Below are 16343 nucleotides of genomic sequence, written 5' to 3' on the forward strand. Positions count from 1 at the left end.
TAGTTATTTGTGAGTTCTCTTTTTTTTTTTTTATTGTGGGTCTGGGGATGGAACCCAGGGGCATTCGACCTCAAGTTACACCCCCTGCCCTATTGTTTTCATTCTTTTTTGAAACAAGGTCTCACTAACTAAGTCACAGAGGGCCTAAGTAGCTGAGGCTATCTGCGAACCACAATCCTCCAGTCTCAGCCTCCCAAATGGTGGGATTACAAGTGTGTGCCATAGCGCCCAGCATGAGTTCTACTCTTAATCAGTTTGACTGACAGTTCTGTGAGGAAGAGGAGGAAGGAGGAGGGGCGCTCAGTCAGGAGGTCAATTTAAAAGCACCATGTTCGGCGGGTGCCTAAATGAATGGGAACTCGGGATTTTGAAGCAAATATGAAAACAATGCGTGCAACAAACTTATGAGAATATAACTTACTCATTTTAAGAAAAGATTCACATAATTTATCTTTGACAACAAGGCACAAATCATTGTCTCACCTGTGATCATGAGGTCTACTATGTTAACACATAGCATCAGACTCTCTAGAGAGAGGGTATAAGTCACTTTACCTATGGACAGGCACCAGAGGAGATGAGCTTTTGGAAAGGCCATCAAGATTCGCTCCAGCAGTAGGTTGCTAAGGAAGACTAGTTAACCAGGGAAGGATCCCAGAGCTGTGGCCTTTTGAGGAGTGTCATACTTTTTAATTTTGCTCCATTTTGCAAAATCAGCAAATGTGGCACTTGACGAAAAGGTAGAATTTACCTCTGAAAAATTTGATGTAGTAAATGAAATTGTTCTCATCAATCATTCATCCATGCAATGATTCAACAAATCAGTAACATATGCCCTTAAAGAGCTCACATAGGGAGGGAGAAGGGAGCTCTATGCAGAGATAAATCATGTGAACATGTTTTATTTTTGGTACCGAAGATTGAACCCAGGGGCATTCTACCTCCAAGCTACATACCCAGCCTTTTTAAAAATTTTGTTAAAACAGGGTCTCATTGTGTTGCTGAGGGTCTCATTAAGTTGCCAAGACTGGCTAAAGCCTGCAATCCTCCTGTCTCAGCCTCCCAAGTAATGGGATTACAGGCCTGCACAACCATGCCTGGCCCCATTTTTGTTTTTTTATTTTGAAACAGTGTCTCACTAAATTGCTGAGGACTCATTAGTTGCTGAAGCTGGTGTCAAACCTATGATCCTCCTGTCTCAGCCTCCCAAATACTGGGATTACAGGCATGCACCACCATTCCCGGGTAGTGTGAGCCAGTGTGACTGGCTAAACACATTATTTATTTATTTTTTGTGGTACTGAGGATTGAACACTGGGGTATTCTTCTTCCAAGCTACAACCCCAGCACTATCTTTTATTCTTTATTTTGAAACAGGTCTCACTAAGTTGTATAGGGCCTAAGTAGCTGAGGCTGGTCTCGAACTTGTGGTCCTTTTGTCTTAGCCTCCCAATTACTGAGATTACAAGCATGTGCCACCACGCTTGGCTCATTTTTTTTTTGTGTGTGTGTGTGTGTGTGTGTGTGTGTGTGTGTGTGTGTGGTACTGGGGATGGAACCCCGGGGCATTGTATCTCCAAGCTACACACTCAGCCCTAGTTTTTAGTCTTTTATTTTTGAAACAGGGTCTCACTGAGTTGCAAAAGCCCTCACTAAGTAGCTGAGGCTTTCCAAAGAACTACAGTCCTCTGATCTCCGCCTTCCAAATGCTGGGATTACAAGCATGTGCCATCACGCCCGGCTCTGCTCACATTTTAAATGATGTAGCAAAAGTGGAAACAACATTCCATGACATCGTAGATCTTGGGAATGACCGATTTGTTTAGAGTCCTGGGAGAAGTCATGGGGCAGCAATGTTGCAGTAGGTGGATGAGAACATACAGGTATAAACATGGTGTTGATACCCTGGGTGCAAAGTAGTGAAGAACATGGAAAAAGCAGAAGAGGGATAAATACCAATTTTACTTATTTTATATTTTATAGAGTTTCTTGAAACTCTGTGGCTTAACCAATAATTTTGGAGGTTGAAAAACATTTATTTTCTTGCAATGTTCCAACAGGACTTTTAATTTCAGAGCACAATGTCCTCCTGAAAGCAGAAAATTAAGTCTCAAGCACGCCTACACTCCAAATAGCACAGATGTGACAACATATTTAGGACATTTTGAGAGGCATTTAATGATCTTAAGAATGGATCTAGTAACCACATGAATTAATCACACATTAGTTTTATTCAGAAGACCGAGAGCTAGAGAGCTTTGGCAATACTAAAAATGCAAAAAAGAAAATGCATGCAGCCAGGCAGAATTCGCCCCCATCTAGCAGGGAGGGCAGAATAAACTGAGGGGTGAGAGAACCCAAGTCTGTGCTCAGTTCACGGACTGGAGTGACACCACATTCAGGCCAACGGGAGTCTTCTTCTTGACTACTGATGACTATAAAAGTGTTTTGGAAGGAAAGTAAAAAAAAAAATATGGGAGCCAGAATAATGACAGAGGGGAAAGAGAGAAGGAAACACACAGAAAGTAATAAAAGTGCAGCAAAGTAAAGTATCAGATGGCAAGAGCCAGAGGGGCAATGGGGGTAAGTGAACAATCTGGGTGTGAAAACATTGGCTTCAAGGTAAGAAAGCCAGAGTAGGGCTGAACAAGGGGAAGTGTCTTAGTTTGTTTTGTGTTGTTATAACAAAATGCCCGAGGCTGGTAGAACATTATGAAAAGAGATTCATTTGGCTTATGTCTCTAGAGGGTGGAGGGCTCAGAAAGCATGGCGGCGGTACCTCGCAAGGGCCTGTGGCTGAACGGCAACATGGAGGATCACGTTGCATGGGATCATACGAGCACTTACCAGGCAAGAAGGGGAAACGAGAGCCCAGGGAGGAGATCCACTCTCTCAGGATAATTCACTCCTGTGAAACCTAATCTGCTCTGAAAGACTAGTGTTTATTAGGAAGACCATGGCTCAGTCACCTCCTACTTGTCCTCTTAAAGGCCTCCTAAAGGATCTTTTAAAGGTCCCACCATATTTTAATATTTTATACTGAGGACCTAGCTCCTAGTGCATGAACCTTTGGGGGACAGACCACATCTGAACCGTAGCAGGGAGCAATCAGATACCTATACCCTCAGAAATTTTGTAATTTCATCATCATGGAACTTTGAAGGTGTGCTTTGCTTTTGTTGGGGAAGGGGCATCCAGAGAAAGGACAATACAAGATTATTTCAATAATATACATATGAATTACTGTCAGGTTGTGCCTTGCTGAAGGCACACGAAAATACATGGAACTCAGCAATTTAGTGTGTGCAAAAGCACATGCGTGTGCATGTGCACGTACACACATACACACACATGATGAAAGGATGAATGGGATTCTATTAGAGTGACAGGAAACGATAATGTGGTGGTATGATAGGTCCTATACAGTGTGCATTCAAAAGAAGCTAATACCATGATTCCAAGAAATATATTTGAAGGCAATCCTAATTCTGGACTAATGCTAAATGACAAAGTAATTGTTAAGTTGGGTCCTGCACTCATGTGACTTTGTGTCACATGACCTCTGCAGGGCAAGGGAGGGGCTGAAACCCCCGCGAGAATTGGGCATTCCCGCGAGTAAACCCTCATCTCGCGAGATGCATGCCTTTAAAAGGAGAGCCCGCGTCCTCAAGCTTCGGACAGGCGCGCGGGCCCCACGGTGCCTCGCCCTGATCCCCGGGAGAGCCGTGCCATTAAAACTTTACATGCCACGTGTACCGGACCTCTCTCGTGTTTTTCACACTCCGCCGTACTCACTTATTTTTATTTTACTCGCATTTAATTTTTTATTTTACTTATCATTTGGTGCCGAAACCCGGGAGAGGTCCGGTACACGTGGCATGTAAAGTTTTAATGGCACGGCTCTCCCGGGGATCAGGGCGAGGCACTGTGGGGCCCGCGCGCCTGTCCGAAGCTAGAGGACGCGGGCTCTCCTTTTAAAGGCATGCATCTCGCGAGATGGGGGTTTACTCGCGGGAATGCCCAATTCTCGCGGGGGTTTCAGCCCCTCCCTTGCCCTGCAGAGGTCATGTGACACAAAGTCACAAGAGTGCAGGACCCAACTTAACAGTAATGTGGGTGTTTTAAAATTTTTTGGTAAGGGAATGCTGACATGTGAGCTCTGTGCTTTTTGGAAAGTGTGTGTCTTTGGTATTTCAAAGCAAGACTTGGCATTAAAATCTTCATTATGCCTGGTAAGGAAATGTCAGCAAACCTTAAAATTGCATACTAAGTTGTTGTCTTTTTCAAAGAACTCATTTCTGAGCAAAATCTATTCCCTGGACCATTTTAGCAAGCTGATGTAACTAGTTTATTTTAACCAGGAAGCTCCTTCCTTGCTATAGCTGTTGCCTGTGAATTAGGTGTGCTAAGCTTAAAGAGGAGTAGGGGCAAGCTGGCTAATCTCGTGCTAATGCCACAGGTTCCCCCAAATTAAACTTCAATGATTTGGAAATGCCATTTTCTCAAAGATTACAAAATGTCACATCAGTTCTTGCTCATTTATTTAGAAAGCATAGACTTACACATTAATAGCAACTTTTCCTTCCACTGATTTTATCAGTTTTTATTATCATTAATTCAAAATTGTTCTGGAAGCAACAGGAAAGTAAATTTATTCTATTATTAGCCAACCATAGAGCTTACTCTCAAAGGAGCAGGCCAATGCCTTTTTCCCTCACATTTTATTTTCTAATCAACATATCAAACAAAATAAAAATATAAAATATATACCAGTTAGCCGGGCGTGGTGGCGCACGCTTGTAATCCCCGCGCTTGGGAGGCAGAGACAGGAGGATCGTACTGGTTCCGAGCCAGCCTCGCTGGCTTAAGAGACCCTGTTTCCAAATTTAAAAAATAGGTCTGGGAGTGTAGCCCATGGGAGTGTAGCCCGGAGGTAGAAGGGCTTCCAGGAACCCCAGTACCACAAAAAAAAAAAAAAAAAAAAAAAAAAAAAAAAAATATATATATATATATATATATATATATATATATATATATACCAGTTAGGATGTTCTCAGCTATATATATATATATATATATATATATATATATATATATATATATATTTTTTTTTTAAAGCTGTATAAATGGCTTGAATAGTAATAGAATTTACTATCTCAATGACAAGACCTGTCAAGAAATGTAACTCAGGAGTTCAACGATGTCATCAAGATGCAAGTAACTTCCATCCTTCTGCTTTCCCATCCTCCTGTGGTCCCAAGGTTCAGACAGCCATACTTCCCAGACACCACATGTCAAGATACCACATTCCAGACACAAGGGGCTCTAGCAGCAGATAAGAAACTGTTTCTTCTTTCTTTCTTTCTTTCTTTCTTTCTTTCTCTCTGCTGTTGTTCTTAAATCGGATTGCATTTAGGAAAGTCTGTAATGCATTTTGACAGAAAATGAGTATATCTACTTTTTCTTTTTGAGGAACTGAACTGAGGATTGAACACAGGAGCTCATATATGGGAGACAAATGCTCTACTACTGAGCTACATCTCCAGCCTTTTTTCTTTTTATACTTTTAAAAATTTTAGCTGAGCATGGTGGTGCAAGCTTGTAATTCCAGTACTTGGGAGGCTGATACAGGAGGATTGCAGGTTCACAGCCAACCTCAGTTACTTAGTGAGGCTCTCCACAACTTAGTGAGACTGTTTTTAAATAAAAAATAAATAGGGCTGGGGGTGTAGCTCAGAGGTAGAATGCCCCTGGGTTCAATTATCAGTATAAAAAAATAGCCGGGCATGGTGGCGCACGCTTGTAATCCCCGCGCTTGGGAGGCGGAGACAGGAGGATCGCGCAGGTTCCAAGCCAGCCGCGCTGGCATAAGAGACCCTGTTTCAAAAATATAAAATAGGTCTGGGAGTGTAGCCCGGAGGTAGAAGGGCTTCCAGGAACCCCAGTACCACCAAAAATAAATAAATAAATAAATAAATAAATAAATAAATAAATAAATAAATAAAATAAAAAAATAAAAAATAAAAAATAAAAAAGAGAGACAGTGTCTTGCTAAGTTTTCCAGGCTAGCCTCAAACTTGCAATCCTCCTGCCTCAGTTTCCCTGAGTAGCTGGTATTGCAGGCATGCACCATCATGCCCAGAGAATATCTCCACTTTTAAGGGTAAGAAAAGACTTCCCCTGCAATATCTTGGCCTATTTCCCATTGTATTATATTGACTGGAATTCATCACACACATCTGCTAGAGTCAATCACAGAAAGGGAGATTGGACCACACTGTTTACCTTAGGGGCAAGCTTTCTCAGCCTTGGGATCACTGATGTTATGGTGGGATAAGTCTTCCCTTTGGGGGACTGAGCTGTACACTGTCAAGTGTTGAACCTTTGGTCTTTTCCTACTAGATATCAATGGTACTTTTCTTTAAGTGGTGGAAATGTCCCCACAAATTGCTGAATGTCTATTGAGAAGCAGAATCAATCACCCTATTGAAAACCATTGGCTTAACTATGGAGATCAGTATGGAGATTCCTTAGAAAACTGGGAATAGATCCACCATTTGATCCGGCTATGCCACTCCTGGGTATCTTTCGAAAGGGGTTGAAATCAGAGAACTACGTTAACATATGGATACCCATGTTCATAGCAGCACAGTTAGTAATAGCCAAAATATGGAACCAACCTAGATCTCCATCAACAGATGAATGGATTGCAAAATTATGGGAGATACACACAATGGAATTCTATTCAGCTACAAAGAATAAAATAATAGCGTTTGCAAGAAGATGGAACTAGAGAACATTAGTTAAGTGAGATTAGTCAAGCACAGAAAGAGAAGGGATGTATGTTTTCTCTAATATGCCCAAGCTAGGGAGCAGTGATAATACCAGAGGGACTCCAGATGACGGAGGGGAAATCTCAGCAAAGCTTGAACGGAAGGATAGGAGAGGAAGAAAGCTGAGGTTGTTCACTGGAGGAGCTACATATGAATATGTGTAATAGCATAAATACAACATGGTTATCCTGGACACTCTCTATTTGGAGGGGAGAAGGGAAATGGAGGGGGAAGGGCATGAAGCACAATCTAAATGTACACCACTTTCAATATGTTCCACTTATAAAAATTAAAAATTAAATTTAAATAAAATAAAGTAAAAAAAGAAAAAAAAAACATTGGCTTAGGCTACTCATTATTAGGCCCATCTCCCCTGAAGCAGAGAGGGCGGCTGAGATCACAGTTTTAATAAGGATGTAAGAGGAAAAATGCTGTAGGCAGCTAGTGGGGAACTGATCCCACATTGACCCACCCAATCCATTTTCTTTCATGTCACTTTTTTTTTTTTTTTTTTTTGGTTGTATTGGAGATGGAACCCTTCTACCTCTTGGCTACACTCCCAGACCTATTTTATATTTTTATTTGGGAACAGGGTCTCTTAAGCTAGCTGAGGCTGGCTTCGAACCTGCACGATCCTCCTGTCTCCGCCTCCCAAGTGCGGGGATTACAAGCGTGCGCCACCACGCCCGGCTATAAATATCCTTCTTATCAGCTGGTGACTGAGAGAATTCAATCAAGGGTAATTACTGTTGAAGTACCAATATCATAATTGGCTGTTTGGCTGGTTTCTCTTGGATTCAGGTAGTTCTACTTTTGGTCATATTCTTGCAGAATGTCTTAGATTCTGCCTTTGTTTAGGTTTTCTTTGTAATGTATGAGGCGTGTGTGTGTGTGTGTGTGTGTGAGAGAGAGAGAGAGAGAGAGAGAGAGAGAGAGAGAGAGAGAGAGAGAGAGAGAGGGAGAGAGAGAGGATTGAACCCAGGGGCATCTATTTCTGAGCTACAACCTCAGCCCCATTTATTTATTATTTTGGAACGGGGTCTTGCTAGGTTTCTGGGAGTCTTGCCATGTTGCTGAGGTTGTCCTTGACTCGACTCCTGTCCCAGCCTTCCCGGTACTGGAATTATAGGTGAGCTACTCCATCTAATAATGTGCGATGAGCTGCTTTCCTTTTTCCTACTGTACTTTTTGTCCTTGAAATGAAGCTGGGTTAAATTTCTTCTGTACCATAATAATTAGTGGAGGTAGGCATGGTGGTGCAGTCCTGTAATCGCAGTACTTGGGAAGCTGAGACAGGAGGATTGCAGGTTTTTGATCAGCCCCAGAAACCTAGTGTAACTCAGCATCTAGCGAGACCCTGTTTCAAAACAACAACAACAAAAATATTTTGGTTTGACTTCACTGCCTGTGGAGAGAACATCTGTTGGAAATCTAGTATCTCCCTTGAAAGGACAAAGTTTGATCACACCAGAGACCACCTTGTAGCCAAGAGATTTATTGGAGGGGCCGGTATGAAAGGAAGAGAGAGAGAGAGAGAAAGAGAGAGAGAGTGAGTGAGAGAGAGAGAGAGAGAGAGAGAGACAGACAGACAGACAGACAGAGGGGGAGAGAGAAAGAATCCGGGAAGAGAGGGAGCATGTGCTGGGATCAGGGTTATATAGGGGCTTGGGGTTACAGATTGGGGGCTAATGCCCTTTGAACTAATTGGCTAGAGTCCCATGGGAGGGGGTCGTGCGGCCAGGTAATTGGCTCGGGGTCAGTGGGGAATGTCCCTTTCACTGATTGGCCAAGGGCACCAGGAGGAGGCAGGTCTCCCAGGCAAGTGACCAGGTTTCAGAGGGGGATGGTAGCTTAACTGGTCAGACCAGGGCCTTTCAGGACACTTAGCTTATGGGGGGGGGGTCTGAAATAAGAACCGAATTCATCTAACATTCCTCCCTTTTTGTTTTGGTTGTGGAAACGGGGCGTCGTTCATCAGTCTGGCTGCTTCGGAGCTGAACAGGGGCGACGTGGGGTCACTCAGGGAGGAGTTAAGGGGAAGAAAGTCCAGTCTCAAAGTGACTAGGAGTCCAGCTAGGAGTCCAAGGACCCAGGTGCCAAAGGCAAAAATTTCACAAGGGCTGAATTCAGAAAAGGTTCCTTGTAGCCACATATCTTCAAGGACGGTGGCCCAGTTGGTGATGGAGTTGATAGAAGGAATCATCCAGCTGCCTTGCCTGAGACTGTATAGGAAGAGCACACGTTGGCATGTCAGAGGTAGCATCCGTCAGCATTCACATGAAGAGGTGAAAGTGGGCAAGGCCAGCGGTGGACGGATCGATGAGGGAGCGAGTCAGTGTCTGCTCGTAGATCTCGAGACTTTATATCGGGGCGATCGCTTCTCCCTGTGAGCAGTCTTCTGGTGTTGCTGTCAGGAGTGGCTGATAATCCCTGAGAAGAAGCTGGTTGAATGTTTGATTAAAGATTTGGGTAATTGGGTCTTGGAGGCATCAGATGATGCAGGAGACTACCATCAAGATCAGGTCTAAGGTTAGAAAGGGGCCCAAGAGTGGTAACAACCATGGGGCCAGCCCCTTCCATCTTCCCCAGGAGGCCTCTCGGTGCCAAGAGGTCCTCTTTACCCTTTAGGTCCTGTATTATCCTCTTAAAGTGCTGTAGGTTATATTCCACCTGACCTGATTGATTGACATAATAGAAGCAAGTACTATTCTGAAGTAGGACCTCAGCTAAAGAAGAAAGTTGTTGGAGTGCCTGGACAAGAGAATGTGCCAATTCCCCTGCTGCCAGTCCCATAGCTGTACCTGCTGTAACTAAACTATCCCCTAGGAGGACAGCTAGGGTGGCTGCCGTCATGTGTCCTGGATAAGTCAAGGTTAGGTCCAGGGAAGGAGCTGTCAGCTGTGGGAGAGGTGAGCAGGTCGGTGGTGAGCAGGTCGGTGACCTCGGCCTCAGTATAGAGGGTCAGGCTGGGAATCAAGGTAACTGAATGACAGGGCCCCGTTGTGGTGGGCCCAAGGCAAGGGAAGACTTGAGAGGAGCAAGGAAAACACATGTCTGGGGGAAGGGTAACTGAGTTCCCATTTAAAGGGATCCATCGGGGTCACAGGCAGCATAAGGAACTATTTCTGGCCCAGCAGGAAGTGAGATTGAGAAAAGAGGGAATCAGGGAGAAGGAGGAGCTGAGTAAGGGTCTCCCTGAGCAGGTTGGGGTGGACATAATGTTAAAGGACATCACTGGGATGGGAATGAGCAAGGACCTGTGGAGCGGTGCACATAGGGAACAGGCTGAAGTACTGACTGACGTTTGAAAAGTTAGCCAGTAAGGATAGGGAGAGGGAGAGAAGTGTCCCACGAGAAGGAGAGGGTGAGGTTTAAGTGTTTGAGATGAACCACTGTCTGTTGTCTAGTGACACTGAGGGCTTCCAGAGCCTTAGGTGTGCAAGAATTAATTTTTCGTAAGCCATGGAAGTAATCGTGATTATCAAATCCTATGGCTGCAATGCGGCTCTGCCAGGTGGTAGGGCTGTTAATTTTAAAAGGTACATTATTTTCGCTGCCTTTTGATGGTAACTGGGATGGTATAATTTCCCAGGTCTTAGTTGTTCCCATATATGGGTAGGCCCAGTGGTACCTGCCTTTCCAACGTAGGCATCCCTCCCATCCTCCAGGGTCTCTGCTCCTGGTCCCCCTGGAGGCGGAGGTGTTTTCTCCTAGATTGTGGTAGGCACTGATGAGCACATGTGGAGACTGCAGCAAACATCAGAAGAACATGTGGGCAATTATCAAATGGGCACAATTTTTTATCAAGAAGACGGATTTGTCTTATCCTGTTACCTAATTGCCAGACTTGAAAAAGATACTGGCAAGGAGGTACAGTACACTTAGGCACTGAGCAGCATAGCTGACATAGGAAGGCAGGAAACAGGCCAAGAAAAGGTAGAATCATGCTTTCTCTGGGATGGAGGAAGAGGTATGAGCATGAGAGAAGTGGAGTTTAAGGGGATTGCCGAAAGAGGGTGTACAAGTAAAGTGAGAGGAGCGGGGTGGGAGATATTTAGGAGGGTCTGCATTGTCATGCTCAGCAGGCTTAAGTCGGGAGACATGAATTCAGGATGTTAGGGTTCCAGACGGTTTATGCAGCTTAGCAGCAGTGGGGTGCATAGCACCACTTAGAGAGGGCATGTCCACTTTGCAGCAAGAGAAACCTTTCTTAAGTTCCAAGGGAGAGAGAAATGGACCCCAGACCCAGGTGTTAACAGAAACTGGGAGGCAAGCCTATTTGGTCAGGCAGCAGTGTGTCCTGAGATTTCCAGAGTTAGTGCCTAAACATGGCCTCAGAAGGGTTTTTTTGTGGGGGAGAATTTAATTTTACCCAATCAAGGTGGAGTTGCAAAGAGAGCTTAGAGAGAACTTTTGAGAGTTCGACTGGTCCTTTCAACTTTACCTAAGGATTGAGGGTGATAAGGAATGTGAAAGTGCCACAGGACGTTAGAGCAGAGGAGGGGCACTGGGAGTGCGGATATGGGATGGAGACAAGGAAGTTTTGCATTAAGGAGGACCTGACAGAGAAAGCAATACAGAACGGGGGTGGGGGGCAATAGTGGAGAGGAAAGGAAGCGTGAAATCCCCACTGGTGGTCTTGATAGAGGCGCAGCAGGTGGGTTTCTGGGCTGCAGGCAGGGAGTTGGTTAGGATCTCTCTCCTGCCACTGCTGGAGTGTCTTGTTCCCTACCTCCTCTGGCCAGGCCTCACAGCCAGACCTCACAGTGCCCACATATTGGGAAGTGGGCAGCTGGATTTTCTCTCTGACTACTTCCTGCATGACAAAGGGACGAAGGTAGACCCAGAAATGGGAGCTGTGTCGCAGGCACTGTGAGGGTCTTCAGAGGTCCTGTGCATCTGAGGAGGGTATGTTGGCTTTTGGTCTGCAAGAGAAGAAGCTCCTTAACAGAGCGGTTAGTGAGTTTCTTTTTCTTTTTTTTCTTTTTGTTTGTGTATTTGCAACCTAATCAGGTTGATTATGCATGGCCCAAAAAGTAGGATGAAGAGGAGTAAGGAGTTAGAGCAAAAGCCATGCTATCCAGGGGGATCATATCCAAAGATTTTACTTGCTTGGCAAGTAACGTCTAGTTTTACACGTCATATATCAAACTAGTTATGCCCTTGAATTATCAGTAATATTAAAACAACATACCACAGGAAATTTCTGACATCCCAAAGGATGAAGTAAGCAGGAGTAAGAGCAGGTTATCGTTGCCCTATTTTATCTATTGAATATGGGCAAGGGACAAAATATCAAGGTGAGAAGCAAGTTTGGAGATGAGGGTATTTAGGGGAACAGGTGCAACGAGGTTGATAACACCTCGAAGCTTTTGTGACATAAATCCTAGAAAAAGATTTTGCATGTTTTGTCCTCTAGGAATTTACACAAATAGGAATTTTTCCTTGTTAGAAGTCTGACGGTCTTGGACCTGTAAAACTTACAAATGGCTTTAATACAGATCCTATTTGTCACTCTTGAAACAGCATATTTGCCTCTGGTTATACTGTTTTTCTGGGAATTCAAGGCCAAGCTGGGCACAAACATATGTGTTTAAGAATTTTGCTGTTGAGGTCAGTCGAGGCTCCTCAGGGTTACTCTTAGGGACTTGGTGAGGCTTCACCTCCGCCAGTCGTGCCCTCTGTCAGGACAGGTCATATCATGGTACTGCTGACCATTTTGCTTTACTTGAAGCATGAGAGGACTTTTTCCTCTCTGATGACCTTCCCTTTGCAGAGAATGGGTTGGTGGCTCTGTCTCTGGGTCTCCACAATCTCCCTTCTCGGGGGATTGGGTGACTTCCCAGAAAGTACAAAACCCTGAGAAGTCCCATCACGTATTCCCTGGGTTGCATTTGACCTTAGATGACTAGGGCCAAAATATGGGTGGTTTTACCTTAGTCCTTTATTTCCAAATTGTTTCCTAAGTCTCAGCTTGAAGACCCAGAAGGTCAGTTCCACCAGGTCTATTAAGCTGCCTTGCAGGTGACAGAACAGTTACATAGCTCTTTTTGGGGAAAAAAATACAAAGCAGAATTAGGCCTGTACATATTCAGAACACAAATATCTAAAATGTTATAGTTCATAGGTATACACAGGTCTTATTAAACTTTACCCAAGGCAGATCAATGTGATAGGAAGGATCATCACTGCAATATATATTTCCAGTGCCAAAGAAAAACCTTTTAAGAGAAATAAACATTGTATTTGGAAACATCCATGAGCTCTAAAAGAGTGAAAATGATCATAATAAACTTGTATAAAGGCTTGCATCAGAAAACTAGGTCTGCAATTTACCCTTTTAGGTATTTGAGTTTTTAACTAGGAACAGAACCCAGGCTACCAGGGCATTTTAAAACTCCTCTAGCTTTAAAGGTGGTGCGGAGGCAAGGCTGAGGCTCAGCACCGGGTGTGGGCAGGAAACAGGTGGACTTGGAGCCTGGACCCTGGGCCAGGTGAATGGGCGCTCTGAGGAGGAGGGCCTGAGGGGGAAGCAAGTTTTACAAAGGGATGACTGGGACAGAGTAGGAAAAACTCATGGAGATAAAAGACTCATGCCTTTCGCTGGTCTGGGTTGCAGGAGAGCGTTTTTTACAGGCAGATTTTACAGATAGATAATTATCTTGGATATTATCTGCAGCAGCATCTGCATCTTGATGGCTTTAACTCTGTTGATAACAAACTTGACCACATAATTTAGTAACCATGGGCCAAATATAAGTATGAATTGAATGGTCTCCAGAGGCCTAAAAAGGTAGGCTGCATAGAAACTTACTGCAGGTTTTTAAGTAAATTTTATATAAAACCATCTTTACACATATACAAACAAACATCCACAAATGCTTTACGATTTGCCAAAAACCCTTTGATTTTTATACTAGTCCCTCCTTTTTTTTTTTTTCCATTTGGGACAATTGTAGAATAAACATTACTCTATACCAAATGCTTTTTTATTCTTACAGACTTTCCGTTCTTTATATCCTACATACAAGCTGACCCAAAAGCAATGTCATTTTATAATGTTGTCTTTACACCAACAATCTAGAAATCCATTTAAAAGACTTAAATGTTACTTTAAACCTTATGAAGTTAAGAGCATTTTAAAAGCATTACTCACACTTTACATTTATCTAACTTAATAACCAAATTACAGTTACTGTAGAGAATTAAGACGTTAGATTTACAAACTAAGAAATCTTGGGAAACTGATCAGCAGGAGCGGGTCTCTCTGTAATCAGCCTGATGGTCCAGGCAGTTAATTTCAGCTTTCCAGCCCCATGGACAGTCTGACCTTTGGCCAGGGCTGTGTAAAATAAATTGTGCCTTCCCTCTTATCAGGCTGATCTTCCATCTTCCCTGGGCTCCCACCCCCTGGTTGACTTGTAAGGCACTTTCCCACTAGACTGAGGGTGTGCGAGTGCTGGCTGCGCTGGCCTGTGCTTTAGGGTTTAGGAGATGGAATGTCAAGGCCAATGTTAAGGAAGCCAGGGAAGGAGATGCGCCAGCCTGGTTAGCCAGCATAGAGGGCCAGATGGTGGAAAGGGGAGAGTAGGGAAGATGAGCAGCCTGTGAAGGAGAGTGAGTAAAGGGCCCACTGAAGGTGGGGAGGACGCGGAGGAAGGAAGAGAGGAGAGGGAAGCAGCCGCTGCACCAGGAGCTGCTGCTGCGAGCAGGGAGAACCAGGCCTGATAGGCATTCCCTGAGGGTGGGGTTAAAGCAGCGGGGGACAAGACCTGAGGGTGGGGGAAGGGACTAGCTGTGAAAGGGCTGCAGGAGGAGGGGTCGCAGTTGTGCAGGAAGAGGAGGAAGGGTGAGGGGTGGAGCCGTGAAGAGGAGGCTGAAGCAGTTAGACTCAGAGGTTGGAGGAGGGCAGGGAGGAGCCACTGCTGATTGCAGAGCTGTAGCTGTGGCGGGAGAAAAGAAAATCTCTGTCCATAGTTTCGATCACTCACAGAAGTTAAAAATATTCCTCAGCAGGGAGGAATCCAGAGACCCCTGGGGGGCATTTTTTAAAAGGGCTACGTAGGCCAATCCAGAGTACAGAGTTTTATACATTGGGCAGATTAAGGGCATTTAAAAGACACCTTAGCGGAAAATCGGCCAGAATAGAAGAAGACCACCCATGAGGGGGAGGGCTTAGTGGTGGAAGAGCTGGAGAAGCGTCCTTCTCGAGCTAACCACCTGGTCCGCTCACTGAATCCTCTGATCGTCACCGGAGTTCAGGAGGCGGAGAGAGGTCAAGAGACCGGAGATCGTGGGTTACCCGGCCGGGATTTTTCCCCCTGGGGGAGTGTGAGGAAGGGAGAGACCGGGAGAGCACTTCGACTACTGAGGCCGAGTTTCCGAGAAGGAACAAACTGGGACTCCACAAAGACCACTGTGACCTTGAAGGTCTAGGTGGGGTACATTCCTCCCTGAGAGATCCTTGAAGGAGTTGCTGAACAATCAATGGTCAATCCCGAGTTTACGAGCCCAGGAGGGTGGGGAGACTTACCAATTGGAGATCAATGTTGAGTGCTGCTGAGAAGTGATCAAAAGAATGGATCCTGGCTAAAGGGGCTCGGTGGGTGTTTGTCCTCCGGTTTAGATGGGGTCCTGCCCCGGGTCACCAGAGGCAGGGAATCCCAACCGAGTCACAAGGCACCACTGAAAGGACAAAGTTTGATCACACCAGAGACCACCTTGTAGCCAAGAGATTTATTGGAGGGGCCGGTATGAAAGGAAGAGAGAGAGAGAGAGAAAGAGAGAGAGAGTGAGTGAGAGAGACAGACAGACAGACAGACAGACAGACAGACAGAGGGGGAGAGAGAAAGAAGAATCCGGGAAGAGAGAGAGCATGTGCTGGGATCAGGGTTATATAGGGGCTTGGGGTTACAGATTGGGGGCTAATGCCCTTTGAACTAATTGGCTAGAGTCCCATGGGAGGGGGTCGTGCGGCCAGGTAATTGGCTCGGGGTCAGTGGGGAATGTCCCTTTCACTGATTGGCCAAGGGCACCAGGAGGGGGCAGGTCTCCCAGGCAAGTGACCAGGTTTCAGAGGGGGATGGTAGCTTAACTGGTCAGACCAGGGCCTTTCAGGACACTTAGCTTATGGGGGGGGGATCTGAAATAAGAACCGAATTCATCTAACATCCCTCATGCTAATTTTGATAAGAATGTAAAAATTTTGGCCTAAGTTTTGCATAGCTTCTGTAGTACAGGAGGAATCACCTCCTATGCCCTATCAAGAAGTGAGATCCAGTCAGGCATGATGGCACACATCTAAAATCCCAGTACCTGGGAGGCTGAGACAGGAGGATCACAGGTTTGAGAACAGCCTCAGCAATGTAGGGAGATTCTCAGCAACCTGGTAAAACTCTGTTTCAAATGAAACATGGAACTGGGAGTGTAGCTCAGAGGTAGACTGGTCCTGGGTTCAACCCTCAATGTACCCAGCTCCACAGTGAGATCCAAATGGAAACTGCCGGAGTC

At 45.0% G+C, this 16343-nt stretch overlaps 1 pseudogene across 1 annotated transcript in view; it reads right to left on the reverse strand.

Moving 5' to 3' along the window:
- LOC308271023 overlaps positions 1-9686 on the reverse strand; it is a 33000-nt pseudogene extending 23314 nt beyond the window's left edge. Inside the window, exons 1-2 of the transcript in view lie at positions 9635-9686; positions 9111-9274 (exon numbers count right to left, since the gene is read on the reverse strand). The product of the transcript in view is annotated as an uncharacterized misc_RNA (transcript). The remainder of the gene's footprint in view (positions 1-9110; positions 9275-9634) is intronic.
- Between the last annotated feature and the right edge of the window lie 6657 nt (positions 9687-16343).

The sequence above is a fragment of the Muscardinus avellanarius genome, assembly GCF_963383645.1.
Source record: "Muscardinus avellanarius genome assembly, chromosome: 12".
Classification (NCBI taxonomy): Eukaryota; Metazoa; Chordata; class Mammalia; order Rodentia; family Gliridae; genus Muscardinus; species Muscardinus avellanarius.